Here is a 27366-nt window from a genome sequence, read left to right on the forward strand (position 1 = left end):
ATTACTTGAAGGTGGGGTGTACGTGTGGAATGAACAATGTTCATCCAAGACAATCATGAACTGGAAAATACACAAGCCTTGCAAATCATAGCAACAGGGAGGACAGCCTGGCAACAACAGCTGCTGCAATGAAAAGAAAAGAAAAATCTGATGTTGGGTTTAAACGGGGAAATGTAAGGCATGGAGAGACTGCCTGCAAGGGAGCTGTGCAAGAATAAATGCTGGTGACATGATTTGTAGTAGGAAAGAAGGTATTCAGTTTCTCTTAATAATAAATAAAAATATGTGTGTTAGTATAAGTATGCTGAGGTTATTTCACCGAGTTCCTTACCATACGTGTATATTAAGTAATTGGGACTTCCAAGACAGGGTTAGAGTTGGAGGTCATTCATACACTGAAGTTTAATGTGGATTTGAAGCTGCTCCCCGTCCTTCCTTTTTCTTTCGGTATCCACACAATGTCATCATCATCCTCATCCAAGAGGCACCCCACATTTCTGCCCACTAAATGTAGATTTTCCCATCCCACAGATAATCCAGTAAAAGGAAGGAGCCAATAAAAATTGCATATGACTTGATTGTTGGTGCACTAAAGTGCATTATGCAGGTTGCACGTTGGCCTTTTTTACATGCACGGTAAGATTTTACTGGGTGCCATCTGTTGCCACATCCCTACTTCCACTTTGTTTCCATCAGTCCAAAGGAAAAGATGCAGCCTGCCCTTTCCACTGGTTGCTGCTAAAGGCACATCGTGCATGGTGCTTAAAAGAAAAGCAACAGCAACTCTCTTGTGCAGAACTGCCCTTGCACAAAACAGCTGCATAAAAAATAAATAAATGCTGTTATAGGAGGCAGTAGTCATGAGCCCTGTTGTCTTTGTTCATGGAGTTTTCTTGGCAGGGATACTGGAGTGGCTTGCCAGTTCCTGCTCCAGGTGGATCATGTTTGGTCAAAACTCTTCACTATGACCTGTCCATCTTGGGTGGCCCTGCATGGCATAGCTCATAGCTTCAAGTTATTCAAGTGTTCTTGAAGCTACCAGCATGAGTTTGCCCAAACTGTGGGAGGCAGTGGAAGCCAGGAGTGCCTGGTGTGCCTCTTGTCCATGGGGTCACGAAGAGTGGGACATGACTAAATGACTAAACAACAAGTCATGAGCCCTGAAGTGCTGTTGAGACTGGGACTGGATTGGCTGGCTCTATCAGAGAAGGAGAAATGAGCAGGATGCTGAACTGGGGAAATTGGGTTGCAGGAGAGAGATGCTGGCTTTCCCCACCAACCTTCCTGCAGAGTGGAGAGCCTAAGCGGAGGCTGGGGAGGGCTTTGATCTGCCAAGGGACTGCACATTTGAGAAGCAATGCACACACAATATTAACTGCAATCCACACCAACTACCGGTATCCCTCCTAGTTCTTAAAGGCTATGGCCCTAGGCAGGCCTAGCATTTTCGATGGGGATGACGGAAGCACAGCGGGACATCTCTTGGAAGGTGATGACAGTACCAGGGCCCCCCCCCCACTCCAAGCCATCAACACGATTCCTGTTTCCACTATGCTCCTGCAAGCTTTCCAGGGGCACCTGGCTGAAACCCCAGGGCTTTCTCCATTCTCTCCCTTTACTTTTTACAAATGCGTGCAATAGGAATCTGAAGCTGCGTTCTCTCTCTTCCATTTTAACATGTCGTGGGGTCGATACAAGCACCTCGCCCTGAAGGTTAAAGGGGTCCTGAGTCTCAGACGATACTTGGGAGGAGGGGAGCAGCAGCAGCAGCAGCAGTCCCTTCTGTGGCTGAGGCTGCACAGGGCGGGTGAAGCAAGCAGAGGGAGGAGCTGCCTTTTAAAGGGCCTGCTCTGGCATCCACCCCTCGGCTACTTACCGCGCTAGGAAGTGACGCCTTCCCACAATCCTAGCGAAAGGCACTCAAAAGTTGGGGTTTGGTTGCCTGCAAGATCCCCCCCCGCCCCCGTTTCTTCTTGGGCTTCTTGTTGGCAGTGGATTCCTCTGCCCCGGGCTGGACTCAGGACAGGACTTGTTGCAGCGACTCTCCGCGACTGAAGGTGAGCAAAACTTTCGCGCTCGGTTTGGATGTTTGTTTCCTTGTCCTTTGCTGCCTGGATTAATATAGTCTGGGTAGTGTAGCAGGAGATCTCGTCGTTTTCTTGTTACTTCCAACCCGCTCCGCCTCCCACTTCCAAAAGAGAGAAATACAGAGAGAGATGCAAGTGGATTATTGGGTTTGGCTCGGGTAGATGTGAAGTGGAGCAGACAGAATGGGGATCCGGAGTTTTTCTGGGATGGCGGAGAAAACGGCGTTGCTCGGGCACAAGTGACAGCAGCTGCAGCAGCAGCAGCCGACTGAACTTTGTGTGTGTGTGTGTGTGGAGTTGGGGGAGGATCTGGAGTCCACCCTCTTCGGACTAACTCGGTTCTGTCGCTTCTCCTCTCCGGAACCTGCGAGCGTCTCTGCAAAAGAGGCTTTTAGCGAGTAGTATTTCGTCTCGGATCAAATCCGCCCGTGCATTTAAAAAACAACAACAATCCACGTTTTGCATTTTTGTTCGTTTGTTTACTCCGGCGCTGGTGGCTCAAGTTTATTCCGCAGACAAAAGAGTCCTGTTGGACGAGCCCTTGCTGCTGACTTCGCACCGGGGGCGGGGGTGGGGGGTGGGAGAGAGAGAGTCGAAGTGGCTCTTCCAAATATGGGACGAGCCTGTGCTGAGGAAACAGAAGCAGCCTTGCCCGCCTCCTTGCAACAAATGATGACGTCTCATCAGGCTGCAAAGGATCTTTTGGGATTTAAACGAGCTTCCCCCACCCGTCGTGGCCTGGTTTTTTTATGTAAAACAAAACAAAACAAAACAAAACAGAAAGACACCTTTAGGACAAAAGCTTGTTGCACGGCACTTCTGGCAGATGTTGTGTGCTGTTAATCATGCAGTAACTGTAAAGGACGGGTACTTTGGCAGTTTGTCGACAAAGCTGTCCAAACACCCACTTGCATATGTGACTGTGCCTTGCACAATCCAAGTCTTATGATAAGCCTGGATGAAGGTTTATTTTGGATGTATTAGGCTTGCAGGCTGCACATTGGACATGTTTTTTGCTTTGCTTTTCTGTTGAATTCTGCCCTGAGCTCTTGCTTGCTGTGATATTGCATACGTATTATTGTATTAGATGTATTATTGATACGTATTATCAGCATGGATAAAACAAAAGTTTTACTGAGGTTTGAGACAGATGAAGGGAGCTGCTGTTTCTTAGTGGAAGGGCATCTGCTTTCCATGCAAAATCCCTGGCATTTCCAGGTACAGCTAGAAGAGACTCCAATCTGAAATACTGATGAGCCACACAGTACAGTGGACTAATGGCTTGATTCAATATAAGGCAGTTTCCTGTGTTTTCTGCAAAGAGGTGTTGGTGTTGGGGAAAGAAAAGCAAAGAAAGCAAAACAAAAATGATAATTGTGCAATCTGAACAAGCTGTTCAGACACAAATGACTGTTTACCTCTGTGTTGTGGGAAGTTGCTTCTAAGTTTTTGTTATTGCAACTGCTACCTTAACAGTGCATCTGGGTATCTTTCAGTGAGCTCCACAGTACTGTCAATGCAAGACAGAATGTGCAACAGAAACTTAGTCACTGTATGTTTCGGATCTACATTATAGATCAACTGACGCACCAGCTGATCTGTATGCCTCTCACTTTTGAAAATAAAAATTGCTGCTGGTGGATGAGTGCCTGCAATCAAAGTGCACTCAGCACTTTATTGCAGATATGGTTTCTGGGTATTACGTGGAGTCTGATCAAAAGTTTTATCTGGTTGCATCATATAAAAACCATGAGGATCTCACAAGCATAGCTGACACATATCTCTTAATATTCTGGGGGTGATTGCATAAGAGTACATGAAGAGGATTGTGCAAAACCCTGTCTCTGCTAGGGGGGCAGATTTGCGCTGCAAATAAAGAACTGATAAATTGCTCCTTAGGTAGCTGCCAAGTTCCTGCTTGACCTCAAGTATATGATCCTCCTTGGAGTCTTCCCAATAATAGGTGGAAGATGTGCATTTAAGGTTGTACTTGCACTTACAAAAAAGGAAAGGAGAAGAGAAAGAATGGTGCAAGAAAATTATATGCCTATAAAAGCCCTAGAGGAAAAAAGACAACACAGTCCTGGAAGAAAATCTTAACATTTCAGGAAGCTTTGAAAGCAGAGTGCTCAAAGCGATTGCATAGTGAAGATTAAAAATGATTCTCTGCTCTGCTCCACTGCCACCTTCTGTGAAATTGGCATAGCCTTGGGAAATAAAATAGGAACTTTGAGAAGGGCTTGCTTTCGTGCAGGGTGCGTGTGCCTGGAGGAACGGTGAATTGTAATACGGTAAAGCATGTGTTAATATTGTGGCTGTAGTTTTTGTTTGCATAGGCCAGGGTTAGGGAAACTTGCCTAGGGCTACATTCCCTTCTAAGCAACCTTCTGGAGGCCGCATGGCAGTGCTGGGAGGGGCCACAGGCAAAACTGAGTAGAGCAATTGGAAGCAAGAGACTTTTTTTTTAGTTCAACAACATATTCTAGACAGGCAAAAATACCCAATGAGAGTGGAAAACAGCTAGTAATGGGTGGCTGGGTAGGTGGCGGTGCCCTGGAGAGTCCTAATAGAGAGGTTGGGTTGGACTAGATGACCCTTGGGATCCCTTCCAACTCTACGATTCTATGACTCTTAAGCAGCAGCTGGCAAGTCCTGGGTTCTAATGCTGTCTTCGCAACATACTAATTACTTGGCCATAGGCAAGCCATTATTCCAAGACGCAGGTCTGCCTTTCAGGACTGTTATGAAAGTTGCTGAAATTACGTGTGTGATTTTTGTTTCTTAACATTTGAAATGTGCTGCATGCATGATTAATCCTTTTACCGATTTATTTTTGACCACACAAACTTTTGGGGCATTCGGCAGCCCTAAAGTGTGAAAGGTGCCCTGAGAGTGGATACAGACCAGCACCACAGAGCTGCTTCACAGAGGCTGCTTTGCATTGCTGCATGTGGCAGCTGCTTCTGTGTGCTGAGCTGCTAATCAAGGGAGGAAATTGCTATGCAGAGAACCCTCCTTTTGATCATGTCACCGCCACACATTTCAATTGGGGTTGTAGTGGTGTGGTGACACTTTGGGCTTCTTCATGTAGTTTAGTATATTTGCCAAGCATGGCAGCACTGACTGCAGTAAAGGTTTCAAGCTCTCTAGAAAACCCCTTGCATAGCCTTTTTCTTTCCCTCTTTGGCAGAAATAATCAAGGGTTTTTAATGGCATGGTTGATTGCCTGCTAATTCCTGCAAATCACAGTGCTGTTAAAAAGAGAGCTAGAGGAGTGAGTTCAAGGGCTGGTGGTTGTGCCCCTATTTATGTATTGGATTGGCGTAAGCAACCTAAGGCCCTTGGGCTGGATGCGGCCCAAATCACCTTCTCAATCCGGCCCGCAGATGGTCCAAGAATCAGTGTGTTTTTACCTAAGTAGAATGTGTCCTTTTATTTAAAATGCATCTCTGCATTATTTGTGGGGCCTGCCTGGTGTTTTTACATGAGTAGAATGTGTGCTTTTATTTAAAATGCATGTCTAAGTGGGGGTTTGAACCCTGGTCTCCTAGGTTCTAGTTGAACACTCTAACCACTACACCACACTGAATGAACAAAGGTTTCAAGGCAGAGAGGCAGGAATGGCTCAAGGTACGTTGTTGATCTGAAAGCGAATGATTCTGTTCCCACTCTGTATCCTGATGCGTGCTGGGAGTGGGGAGGACAATAGTCTCCCATTCAGGGATCTTCCCCAGGCCAGAAACAATCAAATGAAGGATTAGAAGCTTCTATTGGGAAAACTGGGGGAGGGGGGGTACATCTGAACTGTTGTCCCATGGTTTGCATCTTTTCGTTTTGAAGAGGAGCACAGCAGCTTTTGAATTCTGAGACCTTGAGTTGCTCCAGCCCTGGTGGGACTTTGAAAGGGCAAGCGTGTTCAAGAGTTGCAAAACACGTTGATTGTGAAACACGCTGGAATAAAATTTCACTCCAGGAGCAGGACTGTTGGACATCTTAATGAAATTCAGCCGGGAAACTACAGGTAACATATTCAGAGCTAACAGGGCTGACCCACTAAACAAGTAATCTGCACACCCTTGCTGTTGGAAATATAGAACGTTTCCATGAACTTTGTGTGATTACTGCCAGCCACTAACATTTCCGGGTGTTACAGAAAAGATCCTCAGGTTGGAAGGTACCATTTTCATAAAAGCTTAGGTGCAAAGGTACCTCCTTAAAAAAAAGTTACAAAGTTAACCAGTGCCCTAGATGTGCTTGACTCCTGTGTTGTAAATTTTGCCAGGCTTCCTAAACTAGACTGGGAGTGCAGTGTTTGCTGAGTAATGCTATATAACTGTGGGAGTGCCTGCTCTCCACCCAAGAGAGTCAGATACAGTTACAGTTATTGTGTTTCTGGTGCATTTGAGGGCTTAACATGCTGGCCACATATTTCCAGTATTTCCTCTGGTTTCACTAGCATGGACTGGAAACTATTTTTTTTTCTTTTAAAAATAATGAATTAGTTATCTAGGTGAACTGTGTGACTGGGTATTTGTATGCTGATCTTAAATCTTTTAAGTCCCCCTGCATGTGTCTATTGGGTTGGTTTTTACATAAATAATTTAAAAACCAAGACTCATAGACAATCTGCCGGGGGGGGGGGGGGAGGTCTGTATTCCTGGAGGTTTAAACCAGAGGAGCCCAGGCTCAAACTTCAATTAATTGTTCCATTCTTCCATACAGTGGTACCTCTGGTTATGAACTTAATTCATTCCGGAGGTCCGTTCTTAACCTGAAAATGATCTTAACATGAGGTAGCACTTTAGCTAATGGGGCCTCCTGCTGCCGCCAGCAGGCAATTTCTGTTCTCACCCTGAGGTAAAGTTCTTAACCCGAGATACTACTTCCAGGTTAGCAGAGTCTGTAGCCTGAAGTGTTTGTAACCTGAGGTACCACTGTAGTACATAGCTGTCAATTTTTTTCCTTTTTTAAAAGGAAATTCCCTTATTCTGAATAGGATTCCTCGCAAGAAAAGGGAAAATTGACAGCTATGCTGTAGTTCAGTGTGAAGATCAGGTTTCCCTGCTTGGTGCTCCTTGCCTTCAGATCTCTCCATGTCAAAAGCAGGGACGTGGTGGTTAAATGGGATAATAACCTGTGTTCAAATGCATCTTAGGACTTGTTTTCATATTTTTTTGGAGCTTGCCATTCTGTAACAGGAAGCTTCAGACACACCCTTTTGCTGACTGCCTGTTTTGGCTCATCCACAAGTCACTGGTGTGAGGCAGTGCTCAACAAAAATGCTGGCGCCCCCACCGCTCCAGGGCTGAGCTCAAAGGGTTGATGCCAACCCTTACTCAACTGCTGCTACCAACATGCTGAAAACTGTAGACAAGTGGGTTGCTTGTCCTTGGGGATGAACTGTGAGAAACTTTTAAGTAGGGAGGCCTGGCTAAGCCTGCTTCCCAAGGACCTTTCTTTCCTTCCTTCCTTTATTCTCCCTCTCCCTCTCTTTCTTGCTCACACACCACACACATGCATTGTGACACTACTTGGGAGCAACTGCTTTGGTGGGGAACCGGCACCAAATGTACATGGCTGGTGTGATGTTGGAGGAGTGGAAGCCGTTGAGGTTGGATCTAATGGGTGTATATTATGTAGAAAATTTGTCCAGTTTTTAGGCTAAATTATGGTGAATTGTGATGGGTCAGGCCTTGTTTCTCTTTGTTTCCACTGAATCCAGCTGTAAAGATGTAACTCAGGGGTTGCCAAGATAGTTGTGGTGTGAAACAATGTCCATGACAGTTGCTTGGGTTTGCAAATGTGGCCCAAAAATGTTGGCTTCTCCTGATGTATTTAGGACATGGCGTAGGATTCTGATGGGCCATTTGTGTTGCTGTATAAGAGGGGGACACTCCTGGTCCACAGGTATGGGTTTCCTGTTACAGTACTGCTTTATGGCTACCGTATACAATTACATGAAGTACAGGATCATGACATTTCTCAAAATGCTAAAGAGGTGAGTCAGGAGCTCCTCATCTCGATGGATTCCTGGCTCACTTTCAGCTTACTTATGCTTCAGGCTTACTTTTGGAGCACATCGGAGATCGAAGTAAATGGAAAACATTTCATCCATCCCTGGCAAAATTAGTGTAACCAATTGTGTCCACGGGCCATTAGATTGTCAATACTCTTATAAATCATTATGAATTTTAGTAACATTTGCCATTCCTAGAATAGAGTATGGTATAGTTGGATCAGTCTTAAATAAATAATGTTGATTTATATTGGGGGTGGGGCTATCTAGTCAATATAATTGGAGAGCATTTAAACTTCTTATTTGGTCTTCAGTTGCACAGCAGTTGTAACAGCAGTACGTTGTTGTTGTTGTTGTTGTTGTAGTACAAAGTGAGTTTGGAAATTGCTTCACTACATGCTGCCTCTGTTTGAAGGCATTATGAAACAGATGCAGTTGAGGCTGAAGGCAATGACCCAAACACTTGTTAATATTGGCACATGCTGACCCACTCATATTTGCTAATAAATAAAGGGCCAGCATGCTTTGATGTGTTTTAAAATGCCAGTTATCAAGGTGAGCTAGTATTTAGCCATATATTTAAAATGAATTTTAAACACCTTTAAATCTAAAAAGGTGGTCTTATATTTTGACTCTCAAATCCAAGGAATAGTACCATAATAACCCTCCCAATCTGCAGACCTGCACAAATAATACAAGTTGATATTTTACACAGATATAGGAGATACTGCATTAGAATGATAGAATTTTAGAGTTGGAAGGGACCCCATAATCATCTAGTACAACCCTCTGCAATGCAGGAATTTCAACTAGACCATCCTGTATATGACACATGGCCATCCAACCTCTTCTTAAAAAACCTGCGAGGAAGGAGGGTCCACCACCTCTTGTGGGGGTTTGTTCCACTGTCAAACAGCTCTTACTGACAGAAAGGAGATTCCACCTAAGCATCAGGAAGATCTTTATTGTAACTTGAGTCCATTGGTTTGGGTCCTAGCCTCTGGAGCAGGAGAAAACAAGCTGCATCCTCCATGTGAAGGCCTTAAGATATTTGAAGATGGCTATCACATCTCTTTTCAGTCTCCAAGCTAAGCATACCCAATTCCCACAGCTGTTCCTCATAAGATGTGGCTTTCAGACCCTTTATTGTAGCTGTGGATTTCTGATCAATATCCCAGCATGTTAAACTAATTTTAAACTAGACCAGTGGGCACAGTGTGACACAACAACAAACAGTATTGGACAACATCACTAACCCCCCTCCTTCACATACGTACTTTTTTCACCCCATGATTCTTCCATGGAAATAACAAGAAAGAACTGTATGCTGGTGTACTGCCACAATTTTAATCACGTTACTCCCACAATTTTTCTGAGTTAAGGGGGCTGCAAATGGATTTTCCCCCCAGCATCAAATGGCACAGAAATCAGAGCTAAACATGCAATATTTTCAGAAGTGACTTTTTATGTCATGTGAAAGTTGAAATATAATGCAAAAATTTAGTTAGGGAAACGGAATAAACTACCATGTGAAAGCAGCCACAGATACATGAAAATATCGCTTCTGGTGGATAGCAGTGTCCCCCCCCCTTTCAGGAGCTGTAATTACAGCAACTTTGGGGGTTGCTTTATTTGTGGGGGTGGCGGCATGATTCAGATAAGAAGTCTGGGGCTGGCAATGTAATGGGCAGTCATTATTTCTCAGCCTAGCATACCGCAGAGGACTTTTTTGAGGACAGAATGGGAAGGCTCCCTGGACTCTTTAGAGCAGCTCTGGCCAATTTGGTGCCCTCAAGGTGTTTTCAGCTACAAGTCCCATCAACTCCAGCTAGATGTCTGTTTGCCATCCTTCTGCACAAAATCAAAGCCTCCCAAGACCAGTGGAGGACTTCAGACCTTCAAATTTCAGTGGTGCCCTGGGGGACTCCAACATTTGGTGCCCCCCTGCCTCTTGCCTTCCATCCAAATCATTGTTGTAGTGCCCTCTTGGCTTGGTGCCCAGTTTGGGCCCATTAGTTGCGCTCCCCTAAATAAATCCGCCTATGCCAAGGCTGCTTCTCATTTTTTTAAAAAAGGAAATCAAGGTTTTGTTATGTGTATATATGTTACATGTAGTTTGCCAATTGCTTGGTGCAAGAAATTATGGAATAGTCACTGTTTTCTTTTATTTGCATAAGAAGCGCGGAGAAAGAACTGTAATACTAAATCCCACTGAGGGGGCAGTGTGAATCTTGCTGTATTTATTATGGGTGTAAATTAATGCTGTTTGGAGAAGGAGGCATGAATAGGTCCTAAATAAATAAATTCTGCATCAGAACATAGAGCTACATTTTTGCACTGCCTGGGACTAAGGTGCAAGTACATGTAATAATCAGCACATACTGTAGTTGATCCCCACACCCACAAAATCTAGACACTGAAGCAGGTTGGTTGAACATCTGCAGTGCAGTGCAATTGAATTATGGAATTTTAGCAGCAGTGATACAGATGTGTTATTTGTTCTGGCAACTAGATTGCTTCAGAAACCCTTGGGCTTTTATTTTCCAGGCAGATATTCCCCAGAATTGCATGTCTTGCCTGTCTGCCTTCTTGGCAGGTTCAGGTACTTCCTTCAGGGAGCCTACTGTTCCGTTTCTCAAATAATTCCACATGTGCAACTTGTGTGACTTAGTTCTGTATCATGGCTAGAACCAATATAAACATCTGTGGCCTAAACAGAGTTGGAAGAGAACAGGAAAAATACCTATGCGGAGGTGTGCATTTCAAATTCCAGCTCGGATTGGTACATATGCTTCTACTATGGGGCCTTAACTAATTTGAGTGTTAAAATCCCCATGTAACTAAACTTAAAACAGAAAGAACAAGGAATGTTTTGGTGTCGTCTTTATTTAATTCAATGTATACCCTGCACCTGTAGTTGACTTCTATCCAGCTATTCAAAACAAGCCAAGAATTATAGCCCATTAGTCAGCAGTATTAATACTAACTAAAAACTGAGGGAATAAAAAAGTACTGGACAGAGCAGGTTGCCCCAGGAAGAAAGAGGTTAATAAGCCTCTTGAGTTTGGCTGCCTAAGGCACTTGAAACAGAGGCCTTTCTCCCAATGACCTAAGTGTGCAGGAAAGGTTCATATGGAAACAGGTGTTTACATTAGCTTCCACAGTCTCAAATCTTTCAGGGCTTTAATGGTTGGCTTTCAATTGTGCACAGAAGCAGCTGTGTGAGTGGCGGCAACAGCAACACCCGAAGCTTGGGGAGGAGGTCCTCTCCGTCATCCTCTCTCTAGAGCACTCATTAAGATTCCCTCTCATCAGAGCTTCAGACTGTCCAGCTGCCCATATGAGGAGATGCCTAATTCTAGGAATCAAAGCATCTCGTATGGCCTGGCCCTGGACTGCTAGATAGCACCCATGCGGGGAGGGGGAGGGCTATTATCTTATATGGTGTGCATGATGCTTTTAGTTAAAACATACCCACTGGTGCTGACAGCAACATGGAAAAGACATTTTACATCACTGTCTCTCCAGTGCCATCAGAGGTCATCACCACCTTGGGGTGCGGGTGGTGCTGTGGTCTAAACCACTGAGCCTCTTGAGCTTGCTGATTAGAAGGTCAGCGGTTCGAATCCCTGTGACAGGGTGAGTTCCCATTGCTCTGTCCCAGCTCCTGCCTACCTAGCAGTTCGAAAGCACACCAGTGCAAGTAGATAAATAGGAACCGCTGTGGCAGGAAGATAAATGGAGTTTCCATGTTGTCCTGTTACGCCAGAGCGGTTCAGTCATGCTGGCCACATGATGCAGAAAACTATCTGTGGACAAACGCTGGCTCCCTCGGCCTGAAAGTGAGATGTGCGCCACAACCCATAGTCTCCTTTTTCTTACCACTACCTTGTAAAATAATCATCTTATCATTGTGTTTCTGAATATCAGTTGCTAGAAACCACAGGAAGGGAGAGTGCTCTTCAGATTGGGTTCTGCTGGGGGTTTGCCAGAGGCAGCTGTTCAGCCACTGCAAGAACGGGATGCTGGACTAGATGTGCTGTTGGGCCTGATCCAGCAAGCTCTTCCTATGTTATAGAATATAGATCATTTTTCAGCTTAGAGTAGACCTGCTGAAATTAATAAACAAAACTAATTTGGATCTATTAGTTTGAATGGGTTTACGCCAAGGACAACTTAGTAGCATACCCTCTATAGGAATCTGCCTTTCACTGAGTTAGACCATTGGTCCATTTAGCTCAATACTGCCTGCACTGACTGGCAGCAGCTCTGCAGGGTTTCAGGCAGGATATCTCACAGCCATGCCTGAAGATGCTGGGTGTTGATCCTGGGAGCTTCTGTGTGCAAAGCAGATGCTCTGTTACTGAGCTACAGTTTTTCTCCTGTATGACAGAGTGCATTAGAGTTGTTAAGTACACAATGTCCAAATCTTAAGACTAATGTATGCTGATTATATATCAACTGGGCATTTTGCATTCATATTTTATCTGACGTATAAAAGTCCTCAAGCTGCTGCACTTGTTTCTTTTCCTAGGTGTTAAAACAACTGAGGAGGAGAAGTGTTAAAATAACTAAGTTTTATACAAGAAATACAGAATTGTAAGGTGATTTGGGGAGAGACTCAGTGGTCTTCTTGTTCATTCTTGATAAATATTTGACATTAATAAAAACTGGAAGACTTCACAGTTCTTCTACATTTGCATCCTGTCCCTCCTTTCAGGAACTCATAGCAGCTTCAGATATTACAAATGTGGACCTGCAGCTCCCTATGCAATCTCTTCCTCCATTGTCTGCTGATGATGGAGGATAATGTTCAAAATGTATCTTGGATAGGAGAGGAGAATAGGCTGCATTCTATAATATTTCCTGTGCAGGAGCCTCTTTGGACTTTCTAAGCAAACAACGCTACGTGAAAGGGCTCCATGCGCATTAGATGTAAATCTGTGTAAGAGAGCCCCAGTAAGAAAGAAAGAAAAAGAGAACTGAAGGATAAGAGAAGTTGTAGTAGAGAAGCATCAATTAATTCTTTCTCCACCTATTAGAGCAGACAAGTGACTGTAGGATAAATAAAAATTGCCTTTGTCTTGCCACCTTCTCCACTCTATTTTTTTTTAATAAACTGTTGTGAAACTCACTTACAAAGCATTTACTTATCATGTAGATGTTACCTCTTAATAATTGTGAGAGGAGACTGTGCTGGCAGCTTTTCTCTATAACATCTGAAGCCACTGAGCAGCTTACGTGGCCCTGTGATTCAGGCACTGATCAGCTTAGCTTTAACCCGGTCAGAGGATCACTTGCTTTCTGGGCTGCAGGTTTCATGGCCAAGTCATTAATAGCAATACAGTCGTATCTTGGTTGATGAACGCCTTGCGACTCAAACGTTTTGGCTCCCGAATGCCGCAAACCCGGAAGTGAGTGTTCCAGTTGGTGAATGTTCTTTGGAAACCGAACGTCTGACGTGGCTTCCGCGGCTTCCAATTGAGTACAGGAAACACCTTGGTTGTTGAATGTTTTCAGAAGTTGAACGGACTTCCGGAACGGATTCTGTTTGTAAATCAAGGTACAACTGTATTAACAAACTAATATGATGTATTCTAAGTATTTAAAGAGTGGGGACGGAAAAAAAATTAATATTTGAATTAAGTTTTTATATACAGTGGTACCTCGCAAGACGAATGCCTCAGAAGACGAAAAACTCGCAAGACGAAAGAGTTTTTCGTTTTTTGAGTTGCTTCGCAAGACGAATTTCCCTATGGGCTTGCTTCGCAAGACGAAAACATCTTGCAAGTTTGTTTCCTTTTTCTTAAAACCGCTTGAAGAGGTGCAGTTGCGACTTGACCGTGCTTCGCAAGATGAAAAATTCGCAAGACGAAAAAACTCGCAGAACGAATTAATTTCGTCTTGCGAGGCACCACTGTAGGAGCAACTTGGACATTACATGACACAACTTTTTTGGGGTGATGTGCCACTTCTTAAGAGCATTGTGGAACAGGCATGGCCAAACTTGGCCCTCCAGCTGTTTTGGGACTACAACTCCCATCATCCCTAGCTAACAGGACCAGTGGTCAGGGGTGATGGGAACTGTAGTCCCCAAACAGCTGGAGGGCCAAGTTTGGCCATGCCTGCAAGCTTAGTATAATTGAAGTCACTTTCCAATCATATGTTGTTGCTTAAACAGAAGGGATCTGAAAGTCTAGTGGCATGGTTAGTTACTCAACATGTCTATTTTGGGGAGCTAATAAATTGGCAGGACATAGTGACCTACTCCAAAGTGACTTTTTAATGCAGATATTTCAATGAAACTTTATCAAGTCAGGCACAGCGTGAAGGCTTTGACAACTGAAATGTCACTGCCTTTCTTTTATCAAAATCCTGGAGCTTTAGATTTTTGCTATTCAGGATATTCTTAGCCTCAACGTAGAATACTCTGCTATTGTATCTGTGCTGTCAGGAAAGTGTTTATTTACCTTTCAGAATTTAACAGAAAAGACAATTCTGCCAGATGTAGCTTCTCCTGTCATCATAGCATTGTGATCTGACAAACCACAGTGAACACCCAAGACTAAAGTGCTATGGTTAATTTATTTGAACTAGCCAGACAATTTTTGGCCTGCAGGGCAGTAGCTTTAATGTGCTGCTATTCAGTGATGGTGCTTTATGAGGAGTACCCTGCACAAGAAGTATTGAGTGGGAAAGTCACCATGAGTTGCTTTAAATTTTCATGTGATGAACACAAAATTATTAAAGGGTGACAGTGTGAACAAAGCAGAAGTGGGTAATTGCTGAAAACTATTGCAGAGGTCCATGGGTTTGTTGCCAAACAAACAAAAAGCATTTAATTGCATGGAAATAGAAAATGAACATTGTTGTCACTACAACAAACTGATTAATGTTTGGTGAATATGGAGTGGTATTCTCTTGGCACCAATGATAATGGTGAAGTCCTACTCAGGCGTGTTTACTACTCTTGCTTTAACTGGGAAATTCTGAGTAAAAGTATATATAACTGAGCTGCAAATCTGCTATCACCAATACTTGCAGCAAGCTTTTGCTGAAGTTAAACCATTTGAGTTCTTGTTTCGAGAAGTTTTGATAATCATGAAAAGCTGGAGATAAATTTGTGTGAGAGCTTTCTGGAAAGCATCATCAACATGTAAACCGACAAAAAAAGAGAAATATCCATGTCGTTGATGTTCTTCTGGCTCAGGACTGCATGCTTTGCACTCTGTGCCTACAGCCAAAGATTTGAATTACGGCATAGCTGAAAGTGATAGCAATGAGCAGCAAAATGTTACAGTGCCTCTTCCTTTCTTTCCCCCTCCTTGTAGAGTGATTTATTGTACATTTATTGTCACTACTCTCCTTGAATTGGTTGGCAAGGAAAGATACACAGTAATCTCTCCAGTATCCTGAATGTTTAAAGCATATCCTGCTCCCCTGAGCTGCCACTGTCACAAAGGTCCAAAAAGACCTGAGTCGGAAGATGTCCCTCAGAGCAGCAAACATCTAGTGATTTCTTTGCAGGCCTAGAAGATGGCTATATGCAGACCTGGAGCCTGTATGTGGGGTTGTACAGAGATCACAAGATGCATGTAACAAAGTCCCCCTGACAGCCCTTTCAACCTTTCAACAGGTAGGTTGAGTGATTTTGAGTGGAGAAATGGCAAGGTGTATGTGCTTAACTGCCCACCACTTCAGAACTCCAAAACACCCTTGGAATATTTTGGATGCCCCTATTTTCTCTGGAGAAACGTTGGAGGGTATGGCATTAAAGTGTGTTATATGGAATTGCTGATAAAATAAATGAGAGGATGTTACAAGGAGATCTTCATTTCAAGATTTTAAAAATTGCACAATGAAAAATGTGGAATCTGCTTATACACTCTGAGGATGCCTGGGAATAAGCCCCATTTAAGCCTTACTTCTGAGTGTATAAATAGGATTATGGTGCAATGAGGCCTTCCACAAATGTATCTGAAACACTGCTTTAAGTGGCAACTGCAGTGATATCTCACTTACCCCATATCACTTATCCAAAAATGTGAGGATATTTTGATGATAAAGCCTGCATTGAAGCAATGAAGAGAACAAAGCCTACATGCAAATGTGAGCTTTATCTACAGAAAGGACTTATAATTACTCTTAATTGTATCTTTAGAAGGCTGCTGGTGGTTTCACAGGCCTTTTCTGTGGATCCTGTTTGCATGTGATGAAACTTGACACTTTTGCATACTGAATAAAAGAGCCCACAGGAACACAAGTGATACTGTGAATTATGGTAGAGCTGGAGACATAGCTGGTAATTTGTCAATGTTGCTGTTTTCACCAAATGCATATTGTCCTTAACAACATTCAGAGTCCCTTTGAATTAATGTCGAATCATGCTGCGGGTCTCATATTTTCATTTGACACTGAACACTTGATCCCAGATGTGCACAGAGCAGAAAACCCTTGGCATCCTTTCCAGGAACCTGGGGTTTTTCCATTGGTTTGGAATGTGAGCCACTAGGCTGTTTGATTTCACTTTGTGGGAGGTTATAAGCAGTGGCTGCAGAGGCTGCATAACACACACACCATACATTGAAAGCACACACCCTGCAAGAATCCTGGGAACTGTTGTTTACCCTTCACAGAGCTACATCTCCCAGCACCCTTAATAAATAATAGTTCCCAGATTATTTGTGGATGTGTGTTTTCAATATACAGTATGGTGTGTTTGAAGCCAGAGTCTAGTCGATCAAAGGCTTTTATATACAAATTATATACCCTCTGAGATCTGAAAGCTATGCAGTATTATTATTATTATTATGTGACAGTGCATTACATTAAGGCAGAGGACGTGCAAGTCTAATGAAGAACCAGTGAACTCATGGGTTGCTACCAGAAGCAAACATGGTGTGTTCAACAAGGAAAGAGTGATGGGGGTATAGCACATGCTTTGTCTGTGTCGTACTTCATGCCATGTTCAGTCTCTAGTATCACCAGTTAGAGGACCTCAGATTACAGATTGGGAAGCTCCTCTGCCTAGGAAGCATCTGTCAGAGAAGACAGGACTGGGTTATACAGCAGGGCTGGAGAATGGGTTGCCCTCCAGATGTTGTTGGGCTACAACTCCCATCATCCCTGACCATTGGCTTTGGTAGCTGGGACTGGTGGGAGCTGAGTTCCACAATGTCTGGATGGGCACAGATATTTCATCCCTGTACCGTAGGCTGACTTCAGTCTTGTATGCAGCCTGCTTTCCCCCCTTTTTATTTTGGTACTTAAATACCCAGTCCACCGAGGTGTTTTAAATTTACATAGCAAGGGTGCAGATACAGGATCTTTAAACAATTAGAGCATAATTGAACTGTGTTCGGCAACCCTGAGTATGCATTTGTGCTAAATGACTTCTAGAGGGATAATTACATTAGTGTGCTATACAGAAATAACAGTCTTGTGGCACTTTAAAGAGACTGGGACTTTTTAGTGATTTCTCTTAATCTTTGAAACTCCCTTCCTAGGGAACAGAAGTTAACAGACATTTTTTATTAAAGTCTGTTTTGGTTAATTATAATATACTGTGCTTTGAAACGTCATTGCTGCTGCTTATAAATTAGTGGGGTGTTTTATTCCTACTGCATTTGTGTGTTTTGAATTGTGTAAGTCATTTATTTACTTAAGCAATTTCTAACAAATTTCTTATGGCATAAGGCCAATAGAGGCCACTGTATCAGATGCATGAATGGTTATCCTGAGTTTGCAGGCTTATCTATCTGTAAGCGGGGGGGGGGGGGTGTCAGGGAAAGCAAAAAGTTTTACTTGAATAAGTTCAATAAAAGCCTAAATAATAAAAAAGTATTTTTTCTATATCCAATCTAAGTTCTTTCCAGGACTCCAATTTATCAACAGACACTGTGCAATCCACCAGAAATTGATCAATGGCCCACTGGTGGATTGTGGTCTATCTGTTGACCACCCTAGAGACAGGCTGTTGTTCTACCTTCTCTATCAGAGACAGTTGACCATAAGAGTGCTAGAATGGATAGTCCTTTTGGCCTGATCCACCAGCTTCTTATTGTGTTCTGGCATCTCCTTATATGTCGCCTTATGGCAAATTCACACTTAAAGGTAAAGGGACCCCTGACCATTAGGTCCAGTTGTGGCCGACTCTGGGGTTGCACGCTCATCTCGCTCCATAGGCCGAGGGAGCTGGTGCTTGTCCGCAGACAGCTTCCGGGTCATGTGGCCAGCATGACTAAGCCGCTTCTGGCGAACCAGAGCAGCACACGGAAACGCCGTTTACCTTCCCGCCGGAGTGGTACCTATTTTATCTACTTGCACTTTGACGTGCTTTCGAACTGCTAGGTTGGCAGGAGCAGGGACTGAGCAACAGGAGCTCACCCCGTTGCGGGGATTCGAACCGCCGATCGCAAGTCCTAGGCCTGCCTAAACTCTGCTACTTTGCACCACTGCTTGTAGCTGGATGATTTGAATTTTCCAAATCTCCTCCTCACTAGAGGCATCTGTCTAGCAAGTGTTGGGCTGTCCCATTTGGCTCTTCCCGGCAAGAGGAATGCGGTGAATGCCTCTGCAAGATGGTACATGACAGAACTGTTGCCCAGCTGTTATGAGGCTGCTGTTCCTCCCCCTCTTCTTTTTCCTTTTCGGCTGCAGAAACCAGCAGGCTACCAGGGCTTCGATTCCTTCCTGTTCTGCCACAGCACTGTTCCTTCCTCTTGTACTCATTTGCAATGCACGTTTTTTTCCTGCCTTAGTAGTAAACAGAAGCTGCTGTTGCATGGATATCCCGCGCGCTGTGCAAAATGCAAATAAAAACTGAAAATGCGGTGGTGGTGGAGGAGATGCAGATTACTTTGTGGGAGGCGCCAGAGGAAGACGGCCACACAGTTGCGGAACTCACAACTCTCCAAGGGAAGGCTTATCAATAGCCTTCTTTCACATACATAAAGGAGCTGGAGCTGTTGCACAAGAACAAGCGATGAGTCACAGCAAAGCAACTCAGAGGCCTCTCGATACTCGAATCCAGCGATGTGTTTTACTCTGGGCTGCTCACCCTTCCTGCTTCCCACATTTTTGGTGACAATTCCCACCCCCACCTTCCCGTCTGCATTTTGTTTTTGGTTTGCATTTGTGCAAACGGCAGGAAATGTCGTGGCGCTTCCTAGAGTAGCTGGTGCAAGTAGGGGCGCGCGTGCAAAACGTGAGTGCCTCGTTGTGCAAGTCCTGACAGCCCAATCCTATACACCTTTTTAATCTGGATCGGGCGCAAGCCATTTCGTAGGATTTTATTCCCATGCAATAACGTCGGGGGGGGGGGGAAATCCTGCGCAGATTTACTTGGGCTTAACCCCCCCCCTGAACGAAGTGGCACGTGGTTGCCTAGGATCGGCCTGCACCCCTTCAGGATGCAGCCGGGAAATTTGCGCTTCTAATCATATTGGTGGCCCTCCTAGACCATTTTCGCCCCCCGCGCCCCGTTCCATTTCCTGCGCCCAAATGTGAGTTTCCAGCGCTTTAATTGGGGCTTTTGTTTTGATGTGTCTCTCCCCCCCCCATGCAAAAATCACGCACAAGCTTGAATTACGGGCTTAGCCTATAAAAGCAAGGAGAGAGCAAAAGTAAACGTCCCTCCAAACGGGAAAAAGTCAGCACTATTCCTGGCAAAACAGCGTTTCCAGTAACGTGATCAGACTCTTTCCCCCTGACCTTGTAGCCGCATCGAGATGCTAGCAATGCGTGCCAGAGCAACTGGATCTTCCTGGCAACCGAACCTTTTGGACGGACGGGCCCACTCTCTCCATCTCATAGCCACAGACGGGCACGCACGAACGAAAGTGTTGAGTTACATGGGGTGGTTATTATATTATACATTAAAAAAACAACTTTATTTGCCTTATATGGCCACAGGAAATGGGCGTGGCTTAGGCCTGCTGCCGGGTGGGGGAGCCTGAGCAGGAGCCAGTTGTGCTGATGAAGTGGAAGAGCTGGTTTTACTTCTGTTGCAGCAGGGCATATGTGTTTTGCAGGAGGTGGCTGCTCCTAATTTCCTTTCCTGAGAGTTGTGCAATCTCTTGGTTCTCAGAAGGAGGCGGGGAGACGGGTGGGTGGGAAGCCAGCGCTCTCTGCTGTGGCTGCTGCTGCTGCAGTTGCTGCCTCCTTCGTAGCTAAGGAGCTTCTCTTCCCTCCTCCTCCTTCTCCTCCCTCCCCACCGCTCTGCTCCCCAAGCTGTGATCTCAAATCCTGTGACTCAGAGACTTGCAATCCTGACACTGCAACGTGCGGTTGGCGGCGGAGAGGGCAGCAACAGCAAACCGGGGTTCTCCACATCCCGGGCGGCAGCAAGCAAATACTGCAGGACTTTGTGCGCAGAGAGCGAGCAACCGAGCAGGCTGACAACTTGTGCACGGGATCTTTGCAAGGAAACTTCCTGCATTCTTTCCAAGAGAGCCTGGGGGGGGGGGTAGCGGGAAGGTCTGTTCCTCCTCAGTCGCTTGTTGCTGCTTGGATTTGGCACTTAAACCGTCACCAGAGAAGCACTGGAGCGAAGAAGAGCGATGGGAACTCGCCTGGCTTTTATTTGGCGCTTGAGAACAAGGAGGTAAGTTTGAAAGCTAGAGGGGGGACGTCTGCACGGTCCAGAGCAGGGCCTCTGCTTTTCTTCCGCTTGTTCTTTGCAGCGCGGAGCTGGTGCTGGAAACCAAAAGAAGCCGCAGCGCGTGGGGAAGAAAGGGTGCTTGTGTGCTTGCAGCCGTGGAATATATATTTAGATTTGTTGCAATATATATATATTGCAAGGAGTGGATGGAAGAGTTAGAGTGGGGAGGGCGAATCGAGGGCTTTGGGGGAACTTTTTTGGGTTGCCTTTCCTGTTTTCTTTAAAGCCTGCCTGTCTGCCTCCTGCGAGCCCTGCGTTTTGCCTCACTCTTGTTTGTGCAGCTACGCAGTTCGGCGCTGCTCAGGGGCGGCCGCGGAAAGGAGGTTTCCTCCCTTCAGAACCGGGAAATGAGACGCAGGCGGAGTGCTCTCTCTCTCTCTCTCGCGTGTGTGTGTTTTGCAAAACGTTCCCTTTGTCAGATGGGAGCAGCTTCTAAACGGGAGTAAGAAGTGGAAAGAGGTGATTTGGATGGCCTTTGCTCGCTCTCTCTCCTGGTCATGAGATGGACGTTTTTCTGACCAAAGACGTCGCGCTTTCAAAACGACGCTGCCTCCACGCACTCCCCACCCTCCCGGTCGCCGCCGCATATAATTCACCCTAATCCTTTGCTCCTGATTAATGGGTAAATCCCGAAGTGGAATTTAAGCTATGCTTTGTGTCTGAGGGTGGAAGTCGTGCAAGATTGCCCTATCTGCTCTATCCCCCCCTCCACTCCGATTTCCCTTCTCTTACCCCTGGTTACCACGGTATTTTAATGAGGAATTGCAATGCCAACTTCCCCCCTCCCCCAAACACACCCAAGCCAAAATCTTGGAACGATCTCGTGCAGATTTTCCATTTTGTTAAGAGCAACGTGCACCGCCCCGCGCGTGCAGAGATGGGCCGCAAGTCTTTATTTACTAGTTTGGGGAGGGGGTGGCCTGCGACTTTCAGAGCAGCCGTTCATTCCCGTCCGGAAGCTTAAAAGTTGTGCTTGTGTATTCCTGCATCTCATGCTTTTTGCAAGCATTGGGGTTGCAGAATGAGATACTCTTTTTTAATAAACAGTGGTTTAATTCCTAAATTCCCCACTTGTTTCAGCCCATATGGCTAGCAAACCTGTAGAATGTTCTCCTACGGGCAGCTAAGTCCCAGTGTGCTCATAAATTTTTAGAGAATGCGATAAGGGATGTGAAGGGAGTCAAGGTGGTGGTTTAAAGTCCAGGTGACTCCTGGGTCCCAGAACTGTGATCTCATCCTGCAATCCACCAGCCGCTCGAGCAAAAGTGGCAGCAATGTTGAAAGATATGTGTAATCACAGTCGTGGTGACTTGCCAGGGCGTATGGCCATAGTTCTGGCAGGTGACATCATCGAAGCTGTTCTAGTTCCTGCAGAAATCAATGAGAGAGCTTTGCTGTTAACTAGAGGAGCATAATAGGTCCTTTTACTTGACAAGTGCTGCATCCTACATAAGAGGAGCCTGCTGGATCAGGCCAATTGCCTATTTGCATTCTGTTCTCATAGTGGCCAGCCAGGTGCCTGTGGGAAACCCCCAAGCAACTCTGCCCATCTTCAGTTCCCAGCAACTGGTATTCAGAGGCATAATGCCTCTGACAGCAGAGGTGGGACATAGCTATCCTGGCTAGTAGTTCTTGATATGCACTGTGTGAACAAGCACTTCAAAATAATAAAATCTGTCCTGCATCTTCCAACATGCAGTTTAATCGGAAGCCCACAACTTCTAGTAGTTGTGTTTTGGCTCTGAGATGGGCAGCTTTCAGCAAAAGTATGTTTCTTGGGGACATTTGTTTAAAGGCTCATTTAGATGGTCTTATCTCAAGAGAATCTGCCTGTTTATACAGGACAGGTATTGTCTTCTGAAACACAGAATTAAATGCACCCTTTCTTTCTTTTTTTAAGCTTTGGGTTTCATGCCTTGCCCCGTGGTTGTATTGCCTGTTCCTGTGCAATGTCTCTCATGTGTGCAGATGTGTCGATAAAGTTTGCTTTTGCCTAGGGCTGACTTCAGAATCACAGATAAGTTCATTGATTGCTTCCAGGCTGCTGTAAATAGCACAGTTTAGGCTGAAGGAATACAGGAACTACACATGGTTTGACTTCCTCTGCGATGGGCTAGGCAAAGTGATTTGGCCACACTCCATGCCAAAATTGCAGAGGATCCTTTGTAGACATGTTGCAGTGGAAATGTAAGGGTTTCTTGAGGGTAGAAATTTGGAAAAACACTACATTAAAGAAATAAGTCAACACCCCTTATTTTCCAGAAATAGGAACACTAGGAAGCGAAAGATATGCCTGAAGAATGGCCTTCAAGTACATTAACTCTTGTCTAGGCTTAGGATATGTGCTCACTGTTCTTAAGAACTTTTATCACCTTGTTGGGACTGCCAGGGCAATGTAATCAAATGCAGAAATCTGTTTAAAAGACTACTAGTGGCTTTGCTAAAATCTTAAACGTGTCTCCAAGCTTAGTATAAGTTAATTCAACCTTTGCCAACATGGTGCTTCCAGACAGTTTAGACTACAATTCCCATTGGTCCCAGCCAGCACAGAGTTGTAGTCCGTATCACCTGGAGGGGGCCAAGTTGATGAAGGCTGTGTTTGGTACAGTAGTCCTGGGCAGACTGAGGTGAACCATTTACTTCTTGCACGCTTAGTAACTTGCTGAACCTTTTATATTGAACTTGTTGGGATTGAGAAAGAGGTTCTTTATTCCTCCATGGGTGTGATTGCAATGACTTTTTAGTCTGTTCCTTTGTCTTCAGAAATTATGCAAACTACGCTGGCTTGAGGCTTTGGGTTACTAAAGAATGAACTTGATGACAGGATGCCTTATTATGTGGATGATGGGAAGGGGCCTGAATGGCAGAAGGCATGCAACTATGTATGTACTGGTAGAGTGCTTTGGCACTAATTGTGGGAACCTTTCTATGGCACAGAAGTCTCCAGATGCTGAGACTTTAGGGTAACTTTTGATGAAGGAGGATAGTGGGCTGTTAACACAAGTCTTGCATCTCTATAAATTTGGAGTCGGTGGAATTGATTTGGGTGCCACAACACTGTCTCTTCTTCTTGTACACTTCCAGGATCTATCTGAATGTGCTCTCCTGGGTTCTTTTTTTGGTGACCGTTGCTCTCTACATGTCTGCATGACTTTTAGGTCTGCCCCTGTAGTATTCTCTAACCTTGCTCTTGTATTTCGTAGTGGATTTAAATCAAAGTGTATGGTTTTTCTAATTTGTGCATTTCCTGCCCAAGAATGCTTACTAATTGGTTTACTGTAACAATGAAAGCATATTGGTTTGCAACTTGGTAAAGAGTTTTATACTTCCAGTTTATACGAGCATCATCCGAAATGTCTGGTCATGCAACCCACATGTCTTTTGTGCTGCACAATTTTTTTCTGTTTAGAGATAAGGAGGGGGAGGGATCACTGTGAAATTATTTGATTTTTGTTCAAGTGTCTGTACAGTTGCAAGGATGCAAGACTGAAGAGAAGTCACAAGCCAGTGCAAAGTTACGTGTGCAGGATTGTGGGTAATGTTGCAAGGAAAGGCCAGTAATGATTGGACAAAACTGTGTTTCTCCATGAGATGGAAAGTAAATGTTTGCACTGCTTGGTGTCCTAAATACTAATAATTGATATACAGTAGTACCTCTGGCTACGTAAACTCCAGGATGCGAAACCCAGAAGTATTTGACTCCATTATTATCAAATAATGGAGGTTTATAAACAAGACAGGAAAATTGGCTTTCAGGTGGAAAAATCAAAATTAGAGACTGAACTGTTAGAACCCAATACTAAGAACTTGTCAAGAATGTATAATTTGCTGTTGAAATGGAATACACAAGATGAAACGGTTAAATCAGCCATGATTAAGTGGGCACAGGACATTGGTCATAACATTATGTTTGCTGACTGGGAAAGGTTGTGGAACACCGGTATTAAATTTACGGCATGTAATGCCTTAAAGGAAAATATTATGAAAATGATTTATAGGTGGTACATGACCCCAGTCAAGCTAGCAAAAATTTACCATTTGCCTGATAATAAATGTTGGAAATGTAGAGAAACTGAAGGTACTTTCTACCATCTTTGGTGGACATGCCCGAAGATTAAGGCTTTCTGGGAAATGATATATAATGAAATGAAAAAGGTACTTAAGTGTACTTTCCCTAAGAAACCAGAGGCCTTTCTCTTGGGCATTGTCGGCCAATTGGTGTGAAAGAAAGACAGAACTTTCTTTATGTATGCAACAACAGCAGCAAGAATACTCATCGCAAAGTATTGGAAGACACAAGATCTACCCACCCTGGAAGAATGGCAGATGAAAGTGATGGACTACATGACATTGGCCGAGATGACTGGCAGAATCCGCGATCAGGGAAAAGAGACGGCGGAAGAAGAATGGAAGAAATTTAAAACCTATCTCAAGGACTATTATAAACTTGATGAATGTTAGAATGTTGATGTTTTCAGAAAGAAAGGGTTACAGCGATATAAGACTAGATTAAAGAAAAGACTAAGACGACAGAGGTTGGACAGAGATATTTAGAAGTTGCTAAAAAAAAATTTGGACATTGGGATGCAGAAAGGGGAGGTATGGGGGAGTCTCAGAAAAGAGGTTTATGAAAAAAATGTTATGAAACTATACGTGTTTGTATGTCTTTTTATATGTTTGTTTGTGTTTAAAAAAAACTTTGTAAAACCAATAAAAATTTTATATATATAAAAAAAGTATTTGACTGGGTTTCGCCATGTGCGCATGCACAGAAGCGGTCCTCAGGTTGTGGAAACCTCGGGATCCAACCGGACCTCCGGAATGGATCCCGTCCGCAACCGGAGGTACTACTGTAATGCATGAATTGTTTCATTATATTTACAATTCCTGGCTTGAAATCAGTTATTTTTCACCATTATTTTTATTTTTTTCCATAGAAAAGCAAACTGCAAATCTGTTTGATTAAAGGAGCATAAGTTGAATGATAATATTCGAATTTGACATTTGTGTTGGCTTTGTTTAAAATGGAACCATAAAAAATACTTATTATAACTGAAATGTAAAAACACATTAAAGTATTATTTAACAAGTGACTTTTAAAAATTAAATAATTATTTATTAACCTTGATTGTATTTGGATTCCCTGCAATAGATCTCATGAAGAGAGCTCTTAGTATGTAATCTCAAAATGGTTGGGAATGTGGTATGAATGTTCCTAGTTTCTCATGAGGGGAAAATCCATTCTGAGATAAGAATAATTTCTGTAGGCCACAATTGTTGGGTATTGGTGGAAGTGTGAATCATGTGCAGAGGTGGGAGTGCTCACCTGTAGCACTGTGGCCTGGCTTGCTATGCAAGTCATCTCATAGTTGATGCAGTTATACACAGAAAGACTGTTGGCCTTGAGCACATAGGAGCTGTAATTGGTGCTGATAGTTAAAAATAACAAAGACTAGAATTTAACAAAAAAAACCCAACCTGCATTCGATGAAGGCTCTGAACAAGAATGCACTCATCGAGCTTTCAGTGTGGAAACTTAATTTTCAGATTTTTATGATGCTGGCAACTTTCAAAACCATTTACCCTATTCCTGGCCTAGCAGCCATGCAGATAAACATTGTAAAATTTGGTCACTTGCATGGGGCCAAGTAGAACGTTGAAGGACAGATCTATAAAGTACAAATTACAAAACCTTTGTATTGTTCTGTCATTGCACAGCCTGTCAGAACAGGTAGTGAATGCCTAAAATAAAAGGGGGAAATTTATATAGGTAACTAGAAAGTAGGTGTTTACCCTCTCTTTGACCTTTATCAGTTAGGATTCATATGAGTGCTATTCTTAGATTATATAACATAGCCCTGCCACTACATCATTATATAACCATGGCTTTATCCTTCCAATGCACTTTATTCCTCTTATTTTATGAAGATGGGGATAATTTTTGTTTTGTCTTAAACACTTTTGGGTTGCAAAAGTGAAGTACTTAACATTTGGATGTAGTGCTTTTGCAGCTGACTCCTAATGCAACATTTTTCAGAGGGGTAGCTGTGTCAGTTTATTGCCTCAGTAATAATAAGAAAGTCTTGGGCACCTTAAAGATGAAGATGTTTATTATGACAGTGCTGGGGAAGCTCTGGCATGTGGGCCTAATAAGGTACATTAGAACATTTGACCCTTGAGGTTGTCTCAGCCTTGCCATGCCCACCTGCCGTACACCTGATGCCATTATGTTGGTCAGGGGCTGTACTGAAGGGGGGTTTACAATTGTTGCTGATCAATGATGCTTTTGGTACAGTGTTCAGCAAGACCCCACACTGACACTTTGCAGAGGAGAACTAATACAGAGTGTGGCAGGTACGTTATAGCTTAAGCATATGTAGAATAATGTTCTGCTACCATTTACAAAAGAAACGCGGGTGGCGCTGTGGTCTAAACCACTGAGCCTCTTGAGCTTGCCGATCAGAAGGTCAGCGGTTCGAATCCCCGTGACAGGGTGAGCTCCTGTTTCTCGGTCCCAGCTCCTGCCAACCTAGCAGTTTGAAAGCATGCCAAAAAGTGCAAGTAGATAAATAGGTACTGCTCTGGCAGGAAGGTAAGCGACG

General features: G+C 44.0%; 1 protein-coding gene across 2 annotated transcripts in view; it reads left to right on the forward strand.

Moving 5' to 3' along the window:
- Positions 1-1882: 1882 nt before the first annotated feature.
- MIDEAS (mitotic deacetylase associated SANT domain protein) overlaps positions 1883-27366 on the forward strand; it is a 67868-nt gene continuing 42384 nt past the window's right edge. The window contains exon 1 of one of the 2 annotated variants that reach the window (XM_082239459.1): positions 1883-2057. The gene's annotated coding sequence lies outside the window, so the exon portion shown is untranslated. Of the gene's footprint in view, positions 2058-20212; positions 20708-27366 lie in introns of those variants that run through there. The other variant, XM_082239458.1, reaches the window with a different exon arrangement.

This window comes from Podarcis vaucheri, assembly GCF_965113315.1.
Source record: "Podarcis vaucheri genome assembly, chromosome: 1".
In the NCBI taxonomy this organism is placed as follows: Eukaryota; Metazoa; Chordata; class Lepidosauria; order Squamata; family Lacertidae; genus Podarcis; species Podarcis vaucheri.